This window comes from Tachyglossus aculeatus, unplaced genomic scaffold, assembly GCF_015852505.1.
Source record: "Tachyglossus aculeatus isolate mTacAcu1 unplaced genomic scaffold, mTacAcu1.pri scaffold_123_arrow_ctg1, whole genome shotgun sequence".
In the NCBI taxonomy this organism is placed as follows: Eukaryota; Metazoa; Chordata; class Mammalia; order Monotremata; family Tachyglossidae; genus Tachyglossus; species Tachyglossus aculeatus.
In genome coordinates, this window is record NW_024044852.1 from 1,045,286 (window position 1) to 1,063,430 (window position 18,145).

Sequence of the window (18,145 nt, forward strand, 5' to 3'; positions counted from 1 at the left end):
TGCTCTGGGACAGGAGAAAAGGATCAGAGTGCACTTGCCCCATTAATTAGCTCATCGTAGTCTCATCCCTGTGAGGAAGGAATGAGCAGATATCATTCTCTCCATTTTGCAAATGAGGAAGCTGAGGGACAGAGAGATACGTTGACTCCCTCAAGGCCACACAGCCAGCCAGTGAGATAACCCAGGCCTTCTAACCCCCAAACCCTGTATTCTTACCACTAGACCATGGTACCCTGACATGGATGATGTCAGTTCAGCATGCCCTAATGGGGAGACCACGGGCCTGAGAGTCAGAAGACCTACGTTCTATTCCCAGTTCTGCCACTCGTCTGTGGAGTAACTTTGGGCAAGTCCCTTTGCTTCTCAGTTTCTTCAGCCATTAAATGGGGACTCAGTACCCTTTCTCCCTCCTACTTGACTGGGAGCCCCATGTGGGACAGGGACTGTGCCCAGCCTGATTATCTTGCTTCTACACCAAGGCTAAGTACATGACTTGGCACATAGTAAGCACTTAAATACCACAATTGTTATCATCAAAGGTGATTTCATTCCTTGTCAGTCTTGCCCAGGATTGACTAAAGAGCCTAATTTGCAAGCTGAATCACCACATTCATTCCTTCAGATGTATTTATTGAGCACCCACTGTGTACAGAGCACTGTATTAAGCACTTGGAAAGAACAAAAGAGCAATCAAGAGAGACGACTCCTGCCCACAACGGGCTCACAGTCTTGTGGTACTTCCTAAGATCCAGGAGGAGAGATCACTAACTTCATAAGAAGAGTTTTCCTGCAGAACACATTTGTCAGGGCCCGTTTCATGTCCTTGTTCCTCAGGCTGTAGATGAAGGGATTCAGCATGGGGGTGACCACCATGTACATCACAGATGCTATAGAGCCCTGCCGAGATGCTTGGGTAGATCTGGGGCTGAAGTAGACCCCAAAACCAGTGCCATAAAACAAGGAGACCACAGACAGGTGAGAGCCACAGGTGGAGAAAACTTTATATCTTCCCCCGGCAGATGAGATTTTCAGTACGGTAGAGATGATATGGCTGTAAGAGAAAAGAAGACCTGTGAGGGGAACAACAGCTAAAATTACTAAGAATACATGCACCAAGACTACATTGAAGAAGGTGTCAGTACAGGAAATCTTTAGGGCCTGGTTAAGATCACAGAAAAAGTGATGGATTTCGTTTCCTGCACAAAAGGATAATCGAACCACCATTAAGATATGTAAGAGGGCATCAAGACTGCCGATGCTCCAGAACACCACAATCGTCTGGGCACAGAGTCGTGGGCTCATGATGGTGGTGTAGTGCAGAGGGTGGCATATGGCCACGTAACGGTCATAAGCCATCCCTGTGAGGAGAAAATTGTCCAGACTTATAAACAGGATGAAAAAATACATTTGTGTCAGGCAGTCAGCTTAGGAAATGGATTTGCTGTGGGTCTGGACATTGGCCAGCACCTTGGGGACCGTGGTGGACAGGAAGCAGACGTCGACCAGGGAGAGGTTGACGAGGAAGAAGTACATGGGGGTGTGCAGGTGCGGGTCAGAGCCGATGGCCAGGACGACAAACAGGCTTCCCAGGATCCCGAGCAGGTACATCGAGAGGAACAGCACGAAAAGGAGCTACTGCTGCTCTGCCCGGTCAGAGAGTCCCAGGAGGAGGAATTCCGAGACGCTGGTTTGGTTTCCCCTCAGCATAGGCCTGGAGGATCTGCTTGGGGAGATATGGCAGAAGAAAGCCATGATGGAGCAATTACATCATGGTTCAGACAAATTCGCCCCCAGTTATTGTAGCTTTCGGGCACTGAGGATAAGGAGAAGCAGAGTGGCCTAATGGAAAGCACACGGGCCCTGGAATCAGACCTGGGTTCTAATCCCAGCTCTGCCATTTATTTGCCTGCTGCGTGTGACCTTGAGAAAATCAATTAATTTATCTGGGCATCAATTATATCTGTTCCCCCAACTCCTTAGGCTGTGAGCCCCTTTTGGAACAGGGACCGTGTTAGGTCTGATTGTGTTCTATCTACCCCTGCACTTGGCACATAGTAAGCAGGTAACAAACACCTCAAGTATTATTCTTATTTGGAGGTGAATTCTAGGACTCTCTTGGTCCTGTCTCGGAACATTTCCCTGGCTGGGCTACCCAAAATGGGCAATTATTGACTTCCTTGAACCTATTAATCCACACCTTATCGTAGCAGGAGAGTTTGCATCAGCTGATGAAGCTTGGAACTATACCATTTAGGGCTACCCATAATGGAGAGGTCTAATTTGAAGCATCAGACAAAGCCGATTCACTTGTGCCAGACAGCAGCAGCGTGGGAAAGTGTTAAAGGCGGATGGTCTAGTGATCAAATCATTGATCAAAGACAACAGCAGAGACTCAAGGTTTTACTGCATAGAAGAAGGCAGTGGTAAAGATAGGCACTTCCCTATCTTTACCAAGAAAACTCTATGGATACACATTCAAGAATGGCGCTAGGACAGACAATGTGTCATGTGTGTTCATGGAGCCGCTATGGGTCAGAAACAACTCAATGGCATTTGAAGAAGAAGAAGATGAGCCTCTTACAAGGCATTTCATATCTTTATCCGCAGTCCCTTACCTTTCCCAAGGCCCACCACTGGATGCTTCATTGCTTCAGTAAAGAAAAATGACAGCCACACTCTGCCCTACAGAGACCTTGATTCAGTTGCTTTCTCCTGTCTAGGCATAATGAGGAGTTTTAAAGAGGAGAATTCTCTGCCCCTCCAGTTATTTCACTCCTTAAACTGCTATCATCCTGGATCGCGGCCCCAGGCTTGGTCACAGGAAACCATGAGTGATCCCACTCATTTATCCAGAAAACTCTCCTGACCCATATATGATTTTGTATCACCCTTTCACATTACCTCTCCCTTCCTCTCCTGCCCCTATGGAAAGTAGACCTATAAACTGACCATCAAAATTCAAACACCACACACTGGTATAATTCACCTTCATTCACCAAATAAGACAGATTGCAAACACTGAAAACTCCAAGGAATGGGACAGTTGTAGGCGAACAGATTAACATAAAACTTTGGGCTCCTTCAGTATCTAAGAGCATAACTGATGCTGGACTGAACATCTACTATAACCCGGCCCGCACACTTGGCTCCTCTAACACCAACCTACTCTCTGTACGTTTATCTCATCTATCTCACCACTCAACCTCTCACCCACTTCCTCCCTGTGGCCTGGAACTCCCACTGCTTCGTATCTGACAGACCACCGCTCTCCCCACCTTCACATCTCTTCCAGGAGGCCTTCCCTGACTAAGCCCTCATTTCCCCTATGCAGTTGGGTCTGTACTCCTCAAGCACTTTTATTTTCACTCCACCACCATATCTCTTATACTCCGTATAAGTGTATACTCCTTATACTCTGCCACTTCCCCTATCTCCTCCTCCCGTCTATAAGTTCCTTGTGAGCAGGGAATACACCTACCAATCCTATTGTATTGTACTCTCCCAAGTGCCTCATACAGTGCTTTACACACAGTAAGCGCTCAATAAATACCATTAATTGAGTGATTGCAACAAGTAAGGAAATTTGAGATTCCTGAACCTTTGACTAAGCTTGGACACACTTCCCTCTCAACCCCGTGAATGATGTACAAGGATTGGAAAATGCTGGGGAAAGGCCAGAGAACTTTGGGTTTTGGGTTTGGAGGAAGGGAAACTTACTTTTCCAGTTGCAGACTGAATTCAAAGTCTGTCTGCTGTACTGCTAAAGTGCAAACTTTATGTCAGTGGGCATTGCAAGGACAACTGGAACAGAGTTCACTATGAGGAACTTGTCTTGTTGGGACAATAGATGTGGCGGGGGGGGGTGAGGAATGGGGGACTTTGGGGCCCTGGAAAAGAACGTTGTATCCTCGCCCACAGGGGCAGTGTGGGTGGGAGATGGCTCACAGTAGGACTATTTGCAGGAGACTCTAGGTGACTGGGACTGCTGGCCCATAGCTCCCCAAGCTTCTTTTTAGAGACAAACAAACATTCCGCGCCTGGTCTCTGCCCTGGCCCATCTGGGATCTGTGGAGGAACATGTCCCAGACCATTGCTGACTGGTGGAGAGTGATGAAGTTTCACTGGGGACAGAATCCTCCTCCTCTTCCCCTACTGGAACCAAAGTCCCTCTGGGGGACAGGATGTTGTCAGTCCCCCTGGACAGCTCTTTCTGTCTCTAGGTGAAGGTGTCTCCCAGGCTGGCTCTTCTCCCAGGAATTCCCCAACCCTCTGCTGCATTGTCTGAGGAACAGTCCCGACCTGGGACCCCCTCTCTGGAGAGGAAGAATCAGCCAGTGGTCCACATAGCATCCTCTGAAGGCCAGTGGTTATCGCTGCAGCCTCAGGCAATATGATCTGGCAGTCAAATCAGGCTGACTAGCTGCCAGAGCTCCCCTGGTGACTGCAATGTGTGAGGTCTTTTTTGACCTGTCTGAGGATCGCCCTCAAACCCCCAAACACCCCAAAGCCAACTTCGCAGTCTGCTGCAACAGAAACACTCAGAAACAGGCAGTACTGGCTTCAGGCATTCAGCCACACTGAAGTGAGGACATATCCCCTTCACCTCCTCATGCTCTGCATGGCACTATCACATCATGCTACGCACGCTTAACATAATAGGATCATATACAAAATTTTCAGCAGAGTGTTTCACTGCTGCTCCCACACTGCCACTGGCAGGAGCACCCATTTTTCATTTTGAGTAAGGCCAGTGGGGAGAACAGGGGAACTTGATGCGAGAGCTTAGAAGGGACAGAAAAAGAAGAGGTGGGGGAAGGAAACGAAAGAAGGAAAGAACAGAGAAGAGAAAAGAAAGAAGTCCAAAAGAAGGATCACTTCTTCTTTCTCCTCTACTGCCCCCCAAGAAGCTGTGTGCCTTGGCAGAAAGAGCCTGGGCCTAGGACTCAGGGGATCTAAGTTCTAATTCATTCAATCATGCTTATTGAGTGCTTAATATGTGCCGAGCACTGAACTATGTACTTGGGAGAGTACTAGACAATAATTAACGACACATTCCCTGTCCACAACCAGCTTCCCGACTAGGCCACTTGCCTGCTGGGTGACTTTGATCAAGTTGATTTTCCATGCCTCAGTTTTCCCATCTGTAAAATGGAGATTAAATATCTATTCTCCCTCCCCACGGACTGTTTCTGACCTGATGATCTTGTATCTTCCCCAGTACTTAGTACAGTGCTTGCTGCATAGTTAGCACATAACAAATACCATGATCATTATTAGTAGTAGTATTGTGTGTACTTCCCAAGCGCTTAGTACAGTGCTCTGCACACAGTAAGCACTCAATAATTACGATTGATTGATTGATTGTTATTATTATTATTGCTATGATCCCCACCTGGGATTGGGTGTGAATTGGTGCTAGGATGGGCACGAGCAACTTACCTGGCAAGGAGGAGGTATGGGCTCATTTACCTAACCCCCCACCTCCTCTGCCAAGATGGCCAGTAAATCCACTTGGATGGCAGGAGCAATGGCGGTGCTAGGCACCTCACAGGGGAACACAGGTGGTGTCACTCTCAGATCAGGACCGGCTGACCATGACCGTGACTGCTGATGCAATAGAAACAATCTGGTTCCATTCCTTTAATAATAATAATAATAATAATAATACCTGCATATTTGTTAGAAGCACTTACTATGTGTCAAGTACTGTGCTAAGTGCTGGGGGTACAGACAAGTCAGACACAATCCCTGTCCCACACAGGGCTACTAGTCTCATCCCCGTTTTACAGATGAGGAAACTGAGGCACAGAGAAGTTAAGTGACTTGCCCAAGGTCATATAGAAGACAAGTGGCAGAGCCGAGATTAGCAACCAGGTCCTTCTGATTCTCTGCCCATGCTCTATCCACTAGGCCAAGCTGCTTTTCATAGATTTCCCCAGAGCGCACACTTAAGAAGCTTCCAAGAAGCTAGAGACACTGGTTTGACGGAGAAGAAAGAGCTTGTTCTCCAGGGCTGGGCTGAGGGAAGGGCGTCCAATACCCATTCTTCCTCCTAAACTGTGAACGCCATGTGGAACGGGGACTGTGCCCGGCCTGATTAACTAGTATCTGCCCCAGGGCTTAGTTCAGTAATGGGTACATAGGAAGACCTTTACAAATACCACAATGATTGCTAATATTATGCTTTGCACCCCTTTGTGTTCACCCAATGAAATGAAGGTTTGTTTCTGTACCCCTAGAGCACTGGCATAGGATTGAATGAATCATCATCATCATCATCAATCGTATTTATTGAGCGCTTACTATGTGCAGAGCACTGTACTAAGCGCTTGGGAAGTACAAATTGGCAACATATAGAGAAAGTCCCTACCCAACAGTGGGCTCACAGTCTAAAAGGGGGAGGAAGAGAACAAAACCAAACATACTAACAAAATAAAATAAATAGAATAGATATGTACAAATAAAATAAATAAATAGAGTAAAAATATGTACAAACATATATACATATATACAGGTGCTGTGGGGAAGGGAAGGAGGTAAGATGGGGGGATGGAGAGGGGGACGAGGGGGAGAGGAAGGAAGGGGCTCAGTCTGGGAAGCCCTCCTGGAGGAGGTGAGCTCTCAGTAGGGCCTTGAAGGGAGGAAGAGAGCTAGCTTGGCAGATGGGCAGAGGGAGGGCATTCCAGGCCCGGGGGATGACATGGGCCGGGGGTCGATGGAGGGACAGGCGAGAGCGAGGTACGGTGAGGAGATCAGCGGTGGAGGAGCGGAGGGTGCGGACTGGGCTGTAGAAGGAGAGAGGGGAGGTGAGGAAGGAGGGGGCGAGGTGATGGAGAGCCTTGAAGCCCAGGGTGAGGAGTTTCTGCCTGATGCGCAGATTGATTGGTAGCCACTGGAGATTTTTGAGGAGGGGAGTGATATGCCCAGAGCGTTTCTGGACAAAGATAATCCGGGCAGCAGCATGAAGTATGGATTGAAGTGGAGAGAGACACGAGGATGGGAGATCAGAGAGAAGGCTGATGCAGTAGTCCAGACGGGATAGGATGAGAGCTTGAATGAGCAGGGTAGCAGTTGGGATGGAGAGGAAAGGGTGGATCTTGGCAATGTTGTGGAGCTGAGACCGGCAGGTTTTGGTGACGGCTTGGATGTGAGGGGTGAATGAGAGAGCGGAGTCGAGGATGACACCAAGGTTGTGGGCTTGTGAGACGGGAAGGATGGTAGTGCCGTCAACAGAGATGGGAAAGTCAGGGAGAGGACAAGGTTTGGGAGGGAAGACAAGGAGTTCAGTCTTCGACATGTTGAGCTTTAGGTGGCGGGCAGACATCCAAATGGAGATGTCCTGAAGGCAGGAGGAGATGCGAGCCTGGAGAGAGGGGGAGAGAGCAGGGGCCGAGATGTAGATCTGGGTGTCATCAGCATAGAGATGATAGTTGAAGCCGTGGGAGCGAATGAGGTCACCAAGGGAGTGCGTGTAGATCGAGAACAGAAGGGGACCAAGCACTGAACCTTGGGGAACCCCCACAGTGAGAGAATGGGAGGGGGAGGAGGAGCCTGCAAAAGAGACTGAGAAAGAACGACCGGAGAGGTAAGAGGAGAACCAGGAGAGGACGGAGTCTGTGAAGCCAAGGTCAGATAGCGTGTTGAGAAGAAGGGGGTGGTCCACAGTGTCAAAGGCAGTTGAGAGGTCGAGGAGGATTAAGACAGAGTAGGAGCCGTTGGATTTGGCAAGCAGGAGGTCATTGGTGACCTTTGAGAGGGCAGTTTCCGTGGAATGTAGGGGACGGAAGCCAGACTGGAGGGGGTCGAGGAGAGAGTTGTTGTTGAGGAATTCTAGGCAGCGAGTGTAGACAACTCGTTCAAGGAGTTTGGAAAGGAATGGTAGGAGGGATATGGGACGATAACTAGAAGGTGAGGTGGGGTCAAGAGGGGTTTTTTTTTTAGGATGGGAGAGACATGGGCATGTTTGAAGGCAGAGAGGAAGGAACCAGTGGAGAGTGAGCGGTTGAAGATGGAAGTTAAGGAGGGGAGAAGGGATGGAGCGAGAGCTTTCATGAGATAAGAGGGAATGGTGTCAGAAGAACAGGTGGCCGGAGTAGCACTTGAGAGGAGGAAGGAGAGCTCCTCTGAGGACACTGCTGGGAAGGATGGGAGAGTAGCAGAGAGTGTTGAGAGCCGGGGGGATGGAGAAAGGGGGGAAGAGACTTTGGGGAGGTCGGACCTGATGTATTTAATTTTGTTAATGAAGTAGGAGGCCAGATCGTTGAGGGTGAGGGAAGGAGGAGGGGGAGGAACCGGGGGCCTGAGAAGGGAGTTGAGTGTATGGAAGAGCTGGCGGGGGTGATGGGCATGGGTGTCAATAAGGGAGGAGAAATAGTTTTGTCTGGCAGAGGAGAGGGCTGAGTTAAGGCAGGAAAGGATAAACTTGAAGTGAACGAGGTTGGCATGGTGTTTAGACTTTCGCCAGCAGCGTTCGGCAGCTCGAGCATAAGAGCGAAGGAGGCAGACAGTGGCAGTGATCCAGGGCTGTGGGTTAGTGGTGCGAGAGTGGCGAAGGGAAAGGGGAGCGAGTGAGTCTAGCTGAGTAGAAAGGGTAGAGTTGAGAGCAGTAATCTGATCATCAAGACTGGGTAGAGAGGAGAGGGCGGTGAGGTGAGGTGTGAGGCGCTCCGAAAGATGGGTGGGGTCCAGAGAGCGGAGATCTCTGTGAGGGAGTAATACGGATTTACAGGGGAAAGGAGTGTGAGTGAGGAGGCAGGTGAGAAGATTATGATCAGAGAGAGGGATTTCAGAGTTGGTGAGGGTGGACACAGTGCAGCGGTAGGAGATGATGAGGTCGAGGGTATGACCAAGTTGGTGAGTGGGTGAGGTGGGGTGGAGGAAGAGGTTGGCAGCGTCAAGGAGAGATAGAAGGCGGGCGGCAGAGGAGTCGTTAGGGATATCCATGTGGATATTGAAGTCTCCGAGGATCAGAGTGGGCATGGAGAAGGAGAGAAGGAAGGTGAGGAAGGGGTCAAAGTCGTTAAAGAAGTTGGAAGTGGGGCCAGGAGGGCGGTAGATGACCGCTACAAGAATCTGGAGGGGGTGGTAGAGGCGAATAATGTGGGCTTCAAAGGAAGGGAAGGAAAGGGAAGGGGGAAGAGAGATAGTGCGAAAGCGACATTGGGGGGCGAGAAGGAAACCGACACCTCCTCCTTTTCCGGTGAGTCTGGGGGAATGGGAGAAGAAGAGGCCTGCACTGCAGAGAGCAGCAGAAGAGATCGTGTCGTCTGGAGACAGCCAAGTTTCAGTTAGGGCGAGGAGGAGTAGAGAGCTGGAAAGGAATAGGTCCAGGATGAAAGGGATCTTACTTAAAACGGAGCGGGGGTTCCAGAGGCCACACTTGGTAGCAGCTGTCGAGGGAGGGGAGGGAGGGGGAAGGGTGCGAGGGGTGGGGAGTGTTTGGATTGGGATGAGTTTGCGGGGGCCTGGGCAGGGAGAGTGGGAAGGGGGGTGGCGATGGGAGAGGAGAACTGGGATGGGGTGGGGGCGGGGAGAAGGGGAGGGAGGTGTCCGGGAGGGAGGAGCGGAGGGCTGGCGCTGGTACAGAGGAATCTTTGGTAGGGGGTGAGGGGGAGTGGTCTTGGTGGGGAAGAGGGAGGGAAAAAGCTGGGTGGGAGAGGGGAAGGGGAAGGTGAGGAATGGGAATGGCAGTTGGGAGCTAGGGAATTGAAAGTTCATGGTGAGGTCAGCAGGGCGAGTGACAGTACGGTGGGAGGTTAACAATTGAGATGCAGAAGCAATAAAACAGTAGCAATGATATAAGTAGGCGATGGCATCACAGGGTGTAGTTAAACAATCAATATGCTATGGTAATAATAATATTGGCAGATAATGATGTCACAGAGAGCAGATACAAAATATTAAGTGCTGGAGTAGGGCGGGCCTGTTAAGGGGGGTCAGGGAGCAGAGATACCTGGGGAGAGGAGCGGACAGTCAACTAGCATGGGAGGGCTGAGGAGGTGCAAATGAGGTTGTCGTTAATGTAACATGGTGCTAACGAGGGCTTTTTACCTGGGGGCGGGGGGAGAGTCAGTCAGGACCGGACCGGGAAGGCGGGGATGAGGGGCACTTTAAGGAAGTTCGCCTAAGTGTGGGGGGGTGGAATAAGGGGGGGCGTCCGTGGGGGCGCTGCGATGGCGGGCGGGCGGGCCTCTAGGGAACGGAGTCCCGGGCGTCAATGGCGGCGCTCTGAGGAGAGGATCCTTCCGGGAGCGGCAAGGCCGCGCGGTGTGATGGCGGGCGGGCAGGCCTCTCGGGAACGGAGTCCCGGGCGTCTATGGCGGCGCTCTGAGGAGAGGATCCTTCCGGGAGCAGCAAGGCCGCGCGGTGTGATGGCGGGCGGGCCTCTCGGGGACGGAGTCCCGGGCGTCTATGGCGGTGCTCTGAGGAGAGGAGCCTTCCGGGAGCAGCAAGGCCGCGCGGTGTGATGGCGGCCGGGCGGGCCTCTCGGGAACGGAGTCCCGGGCGTCATTGGCGGCGCTCTGAGTAGAGGATCCTTCCGGGAGCAGCAAGGCCGCGGGGTGTGATGGCGGGCGGGCCTCTCGGGAACGGAGTCCCGGGCGTCTATGGCGGCACTCTGAGGAGAGGAGCCTTCCGGGAGCAGCAAGGCTGCGCGGTGTGATGGCGGGCGGGCCTCTCGGGAACGGAGTCCCGGGCGTCTATGGCGGCGCTCTGAGGAGAGGAGCCTTCCGGGAGCGGCAAGGCCGCGTGGAATGAATGGCTTCCTACGACAGCCCAGCCCAGCCCACACACTTCACTCCTCAAGCACCAGCTAGCTCACTCTCCCTGTTCTTCTCTGTCTTGCTGCCTGAATCCCTTGCCCACCTCCTCCCTCTGGTCTGGAATGCCCTCCCTTCCATCCCCCTCCATAAGCCAGACCACCACTCTCCCCACCAAGAGGCCTCTTTTCCCCGACTCCCGCTCCCTTCTGTGTCATCTCCGTACTTGGATCTGTATCTTTTGCACACTTGATATTCACCCAGCACCCCCTCAGCCCCACACCACTTATGTAGATACACATAACCTATTTATATGAATGTCTCCCTCTCTAGACTGTAAGCTGGGTGGGGGCAGGGGACGTGTCTACCAACTCTGCTGTATTACACTCTCCCAAGCACTTAGTACAGTGCTCTGCATACAGTAAGCACTCAATAAGTATGATTGATTGATTGCCAAACAACAGAGGTAGAGATCCAGTCCATCACCTAAGGTACTCATTTGCTCCTAGAGACAGAGAATGGAGTCGGCAGGGGACCAAGCATCATCCTCCATGACTTTGGCCCTGACCCTCAAAGGCAGAAGAGCCCTTTCTGTCTAGAGGAAAGAGTTTACCACAGTTAGCCATCACCACAGCCCAAAATTGCTCTGGTTCCAGGATACAGGTCACTATACCACAGACCTCAGCGCTTAGAACAGTGCCAGTGCTTAGAACACTGCTTTGCATATAGTAAGCGCTTAGCAAATACTATCATTATTATTATTATTATTACCTCCAGGTAGCTACAGCGTGGGCTTGTTCTCTCTAGTTTCATTCATTCATTCGATCATATCTATTGAGCACTTACTGTGGGCAGAGCAGACAGTACTAGAAGCAGCATGGCTCAGTGGAAAGAGCCCGAGCTTGGGAGTCAGAGGTCATGGGTTCTAATCCTGGCTCCGCCACTTGTCAGCTGTGTGACTTTGGGCAAGTCACTTCACTTCTCTGGGCCTCAGTTACCTCATCTGTAAAACGGGAATTAAGACTGTGAGCTCCACGTGGGACAACCTGATTACCTTGTGTCCTCCCCAGCACTTAGAACAGTGCTTGGCACATAGAAAGCGCTTAACAAATGCCATCATTACAAGTGCTTAGTACAGTGCTCTGCACACAGTAAGCACTCAATAAGTACTGTCTCTATATGTTGCTGACTTGTACTTCCCAAGCGCTTAGTACAGTGCTCTGTACACAGTATGCACTCAATAAATACGATTGAATGAATGCAGTAAGTGCTTGGGAAGTACAAGTCGGCAGCATATAGAGACGGTCCCTACCCAACAACGGGCTCACAGTCTAGAAGGGGGAGACAGACAACAAAACAAAGCAAGTAGACAGGTGTCAATACCATCAGAATAAATAGAATTATAGCTATATGCACATAATTAATAAAATATAGTAAATATGTACAAATAAAATAAATAGAGTAATAAATATGTACAAATATATACAAGTGCTGTGGGGAGCGGAAGGGGGTAGGGCAGAGGGAGGGAGGGGGGGCGATTGCAGGTTGACCCAATCTAGGCACAGCTCCCCTTCAAAGATTCTCCCCAGTCTTCTTGACAGTCCTTAAAGCAGAGGAAAATAAAGCTTATCCTAGAATTGTCTAGTCAATGTGAACATTATTTTAACTGCAAAGAATTTAGAAAAATCCCACTAGAGCTTCTAAAAATGAATTCCCCCTCTAGACTGTAAGCTCACTGTGGGCAGGGAACATGTCTACCAACTCTGCAGTATCACACTTTCCCAAGTGCTTGTTACAGTGCTTGCCACACAGTAAGGAATCAATAAATATGATTGATTGATTCATTGTACAAATATTGTACCTTGTAGTTCCAATAGAGTTGCTGTTTCCAGCGTCTAGCATGTTTTACAATTTGGTTTCTTAATCTCATGACCTTCTCAAAGCTTCTACTAGAAATTACCAGTATTTTTTTGTTTTCAGCATGTCAGGCTGGTCTCTGTGCCACACAGAACTTAGATGTAAAATCACATTGTCTGAAACTTAATTTTACTGTATCTTAAAAACGTTTCATCTGTCCCCTTTGTTTGCGGTCAGTGGCCTTCAGCTCACCAGAGAGCAGCTGTTTGCCTCTCTAACTGACCTCCTCATATGTCCAAGTCCCATCTGGGACAGAGACTGTGTCTGACCTGATTATCTCAGATCTCCACCCTGCACTTAATACAGCATTTGGCACACAGTGAGTACTTAACAAATACCACAGTTATTATGGTTATTATTAGTATTCACTGAGAAGCTGTGCAGAGGTGAGCAAAGCTTCAATGCTAATAGATGGAATTCATTTCCAGCTTCATCTGTAGAAACAGCGTGAACATAATCCTTGTCCAGTCCATTTTCAGCTGATACCGGAGGTTTACTCAAACTTCAGGCAGTTTGATTCCTAATGTTCTGGGCCCAGGTCACATATCTACCCTGATTCTCAATGTGGAGTGTACATTTGGGTGCTAGGTGGTGGCAGCTAGGCAAATTACTTTCTAATTTGTCTCACCTTATCAGCTCCCAAGGCCCAGAGAGACTGCCATCTGAGCTTCTGCCCCAAGCCCTCATCTCCCCTACTCCCTTTCCCTTGTGTGTCAACTATGCACTTGGATCTGTTCCCTTTGAGCACTTCATATTCACCGCACCCTCAGCCCCGCACCACTTATGTCCACATCTGTAATTTATTTTCATGTCTGTCCCCCAACTCTAGACTGTAAGCTCCTTGTAGATAAGGAACGTTTCCATCCAACTCTGTTGTATTGCACTCTCTCAAGCGCTTAGTATACTGCTCTGCGCACAGTAGGATTTCAATAAATGCCATCCATTGATTTACAGATTGATGTGTGAGAGAAACATGAGGAGTCAACTGAAGGGAAAGACTCTGCCATTCAAATGACCTGATGCTTATCTTGCAACCTATCAAAGAGACCCGAAGAGGTTGAGGTGTTTATACAACCTACTTTCCTGCTGCCTGGCTAATTACCAGGAGGAAAAATGCTTGTCATCTAGCTTGTAATATCTTGATTTATAGGTGTTTGCAAAATCCTCTCAACTAAGGAAACTATCATGAAGGAAACTAAGCAACTAGCTGAGACCAAGAGTTACTTGAATACATGCACACACATCTTAGTTTGGACAAGTTAATGTTCCTCAGGAGGTAGTCCTGTTGATAGATAAGGACTGTGCTAATGATGATGATGATGGTATTTGTTAAGCGCTTACTATTTGTCGAGCACTGTTCTAAGCGCTGGGATAGAGACAAGGTAATTGGATTGACCCACGTGGGGCTCACAGTCTTAATCCTCCTTTTTACAGATGAGATAACTGAGGTGCAGAGAAGTTAAGTGACTTGCCCAAAGTCACACAGCTGCTAAGCGGTGGAGCAGGGATTAGAACCCACGACCTGTGACTCCCAAGCCCATGCTCTTTCCACTAAGCCGTGCTGCTCCCAATAATGATAACATTTGTTAAGCACTTACTATGTGCCAAGCACTGTTCTAAGCGCTGGGGTAGATACAAGGTAATCAGGTTGTCCCACGTGGGGCTCACAGTCTTAATCCCCATTTTAATACAGATGAGGTAACTGAGGCCCAGAGAAGTTGTGACTTCAGCAAAGTCACACAGCTGACAAGTGGCGGAGGCGGGATTAGAACCCAGGACCTCTGACTCCCAAGCCGAGCTCTTTCCACTAAGCCACGCTGCTAATGCTAGTGAGCCTTTCATCTCACTGTTTATGATGTTGCCTGGGATATCTTTTTAAAGATTTCTAATCACTGATCTACCCCGGTTGGCAATTCTTACCATCTGTGAATCATTCCTTGCTAAACTTGGCTGCATACGCCCTAGGCCTACCAAGTTAAATATACACCTTTCAGATTTATCAGGCTTATGGAGGAGGCACAATGTAACATGGGCAGAAACAAATATATAATGAGCCTATAAAGATACATAGATAAGTATACAGACCTTGAGCAACCCAAGGTATTAAATCAAGCATTGGCATTATTATGTGCCAGTGCTTTCCGTGTAGCAGAAATTACATGTCAGAATAGATGGTGGATGGAGGGAGGCAGGTCTGGGCTGAGGGTGTGACCTCCAGAGGTGCATACCTGGGAGGGGTGCAGTCTTGAATCTGCTCATCACCTCCTATCCCACCCCACCTCAATCCTACCCCCCCTCCACACCTGCTGCTCCCCACAGGTGAGAGTTTAGAGCTGAGCTGCTTGAACCTGCCAAGGGGAGTACTGGGAGAGAAGAGAAACACGGTCCTTCCATGAGTGCAGGACTATGGAATATCTGCACTGAAGAGAGACTTGCAAAATCTTGCAAAGTAACTTGCAGTATACCTTGGTATACCCTTACAGTGTATATAAATGTGTGTGTGTGTGTGTGTGTGTGTGTGTATATATATACACACATTTGCTGTGGGCAGGGAATGTATCTGTTTACTGTTGTATCGTACTCTCCCAAGCGCTTAGAACAGAAAAGTGCTCTGCACACAGTAAGCACTTAATAGAAACGAATGAATGAATATATCAAATAGAGAGCAAGAGATACACATTTCTCTGACTCAATATAAAGACATTAGTGTAGCTATATTGCTCATCTACAATTGATTGAGTACACAATTCTAGGTAACTTTGGTAAAGATGGGATTTCTAAGCTTGTTTCAGGAACCAATCCCCCATCTATTGCATTGTTCCTATGGAAAACTAAGTTCTAACCTGGAAGGTCGGTCTTGGTCCAGGGCTCTGTCCCCACGGGGTTAGGCTCTTCTGCCGACCCTCGTCTCCTTTGGGTGGCAACCTAAGGGTGAAAGGGGAAGAGGGACACAGGGCCGCCGGGGCTCCCAGGCAGGAGCGCTGCGTCCTCACCCACAGAGGCAGCATGGGCAGGAGCGGGGCTCGTGGCAGGACTATTAGCAGGAGTTTCTGGGCCCCTGGGACCCCGCGACCATGGCTCCCAGAGCTCTTTGTTAGAGGAAAATAAACACTCAGTGCCTGGTCTCTTCCCTGGCCTCCATATATTCTGCTGAGGGAGATGTCTCAGATGAAAGCCGAACTCCAGGGGGATGATGAAATCTCACTCGCTGGGCACAGGACTCTGATCTTGCCTTTTGAAGGGAAAACTTCCTCTTGTGCCATAATCTCCTGGGACCCCCAGACAGCTCTCACCATCTCTCAGTGAATCTACTTACAAGGCTGGCTCTCCCACTGAGCCCTTCAAATTTAGCCCTGCCTTTGTTAGCTTTATAGGTAAGGCAAGGGTCAAGGGAAGTTTGCATGAGTGCTTATGGTTGGTGGTGTATTTACGGAAGCATATGTAATCACTGTGCTCCTTAAACATTTGGATACTCACCTCAGCCCCACAGTACTTATGTAAATATCCTTATACTCTATTATTTTCCCCTATCCCTAGTCTACTTCAATGAAGCCCTCTTTTCATTTTCTTCCACTCCCTTCTGCATCGCCCTGACTTCATTCATCCCCTGTCCAAGCCCCACAGCACTTATGTTCATATCTGTCATTTTATTTATTTGTATCACTGTCTGTCTCCCCCTCTAGACTGTAAGCTCACCGTGGGCAGGGAATGTGTCTGTTATGGTGTTGTATTGTACTCTCCCAAGTCCTCGGTACAGTGCTCCTCACACACTAAGCACTCAATAAGTACGATTGACTGACTGACGCTGGAATTATGAGAAGCAGCCTGGTGTAGTGGATAAAGGCCGGAGTCAGAAGGTCACGGGTTCTAATCCCGGCTCCACTTCTCTGCTGGGTGACCTTGGGCAAATCACTTCACTTCCCCGGGCCTCAGTTACCTCATCTGGAAAATGGGGATTGAGATTGTGAGCCCCAAGTGAGCTCCTTCTAGACTGTGAGCCCTCTGTTGGGTAGGGACTGTCTCTATATGTTGCCAACTTGTACTTCCCAAGCGCTTAATACAGTGCTCTGCACACAGTAAGTGCTCAATAAATACGATTGAATGAATGAATTACAGGGACTGTGTCCAACCCGATTTGCTCATATTCACCCCAGCACTTGATACAGTGACAGGCACATAGCAAGTGCTTAACAAATACCATTATTATTATTATTATTATTATTTTATTATTGTTATTCTCCTTGACTCATTTCTCTCATTCACTGAATGCCTTATGGATTGTAATCGCAAACTGGAATCTTGCTCTGAGAGAGTGGCTCAATGGAAAGAACACGGGCTTTGGAGTCAGAGGTCGTGGGTTCAAACCCCTGCTCTGCCAATTGTCAGCTGTGTGACTTTGGGCAAGTCACTTACCTTCTCTGTGCCTCAGTTACCTCATCTGGAAAATGGGGATTAAGACTGTGAACCCCCCGTGGGACAAACTGATCACCTTGTAACCTCCCCAGCACTTAGAGCAGTGCTTTGCACATAGTAAGCGCTTAACAAATGCCAGTATTATTATTATTATTGGGTATAAGGAGGAAAAGTGTGCCTACACTTTATAGCATTTCAGCCTGGCTCAGTGGAAAGAGCCCAGGCTTGGGAGTAAGCGGTCAAAGGTTCGAATCCCGCCTCTGCCACATGTCTTGTGTGTGACCTTGGGCAAATCACTTAACTTCTCTGAGCCTCAGTTGCCTCATCTTTAAAATGGGGATTAAGATTGTGAGCCCCACATGGGTCAACCTGATCACCTTGTATCTCCCCCAGCGCTTAGAATGGTGCTTTGCACATAGTAAGTGCTTAACAAATGCCATCATTATTATTATTATTATTTATTGAGCCTTTACTATGTTCAAAGAGCTAGACTAAACTCTGGGGAAACATCTGAAAAAAATGAGAGATATTATACCTACTCTCAAGGAGCTTTTCAATCTAGACTGTGAGCTCTTTGTGGGGAGGGATGGTGTCTACTGTATCGTACTCTCCCAAGTACAGTACTCTGAGTGCTCTGCACACATGTGAGAGAGATGGTCAACGTAGATATGAAACAGTTAAGAGTGAGAAAATTAGCACAAATAAAAAAACCTGTGATAAATAAATCAGCTGCAAATTAATAAGCACATGGGAATTCTGAGGAGGCTAATGGGATAGAATGAGGCCTTAATAATAATAATAATGGCATTTGTTAAGCGCTTACTATGTGCAAAGCACTGTTCTAAGCGCTGGGGGGATACAAGGTGATCAGGTTGTCCCACGTGGGGCTCACAGTCTTAAACCCCATTTTCCAGATGAGGGAACTGAGGCACAGAGAAGTTAAGTGACTTGCCCAAAGTCACACAGCTGACAATTGGCGGAGCCGGGATTTGAACCCCTGACCTCTGACTCTCAAGCCCGGGCTCTTCCCACTGAGCCACACTGCTTCTCATGTCCCA

General features: G+C 48.9%; 1 pseudogene; it reads right to left on the bottom strand.

The window, feature by feature from the left end:
- Positions 1-741: 741 nt before the first annotated feature.
- On the bottom strand, positions 742-1,608 carry LOC119922764 (annotated as a pseudogene).
- Positions 1,609-18,145: the final 16,537 nt, after the last annotated feature.